Genomic DNA, 1390 nt, shown 5'->3' with positions numbered 1-1390 from the left:
ATATCGATAATTAGATCATATATACTGTGATTTTCTTTTGCGGATATATGATACTAAAATTTCAATTCTCACATAATAATAACAAAAATAAAGATACAGAACTAAATATCCGATAAATTTATAGTTAAAAATAAAGCTTTCCTAGATCAAAATATTACGACAGGCATATATAGATCAGAAATTGATATCGTAATTTCAATGTGTATTGTATTGTAATTTCAATAAGAGGAATTATCGCAATTATACCGATCTCCATCCTTAAGGATAATATTATACTTTTTTTTTAACAAAATGAAAAAATAAAGTTTTTTTCTATATTATACTTTAAAGTAATACAAAAAAGTAATTCGAAAAATTTGACAGTTTAGAATTTAGATCAAAAATGATTTCAATAAGTAGATGTTTTTAAAAAATGAGAAATTTTTCATTTAAATTATAAAATTGTATTGTCAAATATAAATATTGGCCTTATTGTGAACTGTTTCATATGTATATAATACATTTTTTTTTGGAAAGTAAATACTTCCAATTCCAATAATTTTTTGTAGAGACTATACACCTGATATATCCTTAAGCGTGAGACTGGACATTTCATAGCACCTGCATTACTCGACCAACGATCGAAGGTTCAGAACACCAGAGACTTATAATATAATTTATAAAGATGCGAATTTTTTATAGGACTTGTGGTTGCAGTGGTGTTCTTCGTTTTGCCGGCTGACTTTGTAGCGTCAGATATCGAGCAATGTAAACGAATTAGCGAATTATTTAATACCATGCCTCTAATCTATACAACTCGGCGATTTCAGAATAAAATAATTAGTCTTTAAAAATACGATTTATATACAAATTTTTTGCCCCTTTATATTTATATTTATTATATATTAAAGCTAAATTTTACTTATATACGTCCAAAAGTTACGTTCGATATTTGAATATTTGTCGATTATTGAATTTCTAGGACTTTTAGAGTGAAACCTCTTTAAAAAGATCTGGAGCTCGAAGGAAGTTCGCAGCATGCGATTCAGAACAAAATTATTGTCCGAGACGATTAACAATCATTCAAGCAAACAGTGACCACTTTCGGCTATTGTCTACCCTTTTCGTTCGCATTGCTCAATAACAAATATTCGATAATTCATTTAATAATATATAGAGGGCTCATAATTGCTCGCAACGCGCTGTCTGCTTCGATTTTCCATCTTACTTCGATTTTTCATCACTACAAATATCTTTTATATAGACTATCATTATCGATATTTAATGATGTCGATGCTATACATGTTAAGTTCATAATGCGTGCTTAAGACCGCAAAATTAATAAATCCAATAATCATGTACGACACACGTTTTCAGGTTGATAATTATACTCAAAATTTACTCATCCGAC

Source organism: Atta colombica, unplaced genomic scaffold, assembly GCF_001594045.1.
Source record: "Atta colombica isolate Treedump-2 unplaced genomic scaffold, Acol1.0 scaffold163, whole genome shotgun sequence".
Classification (NCBI taxonomy): Eukaryota; Metazoa; Arthropoda; class Insecta; order Hymenoptera; family Formicidae; genus Atta; species Atta colombica.
Note: the sequence above shows the minus strand (reverse complement) of the source record.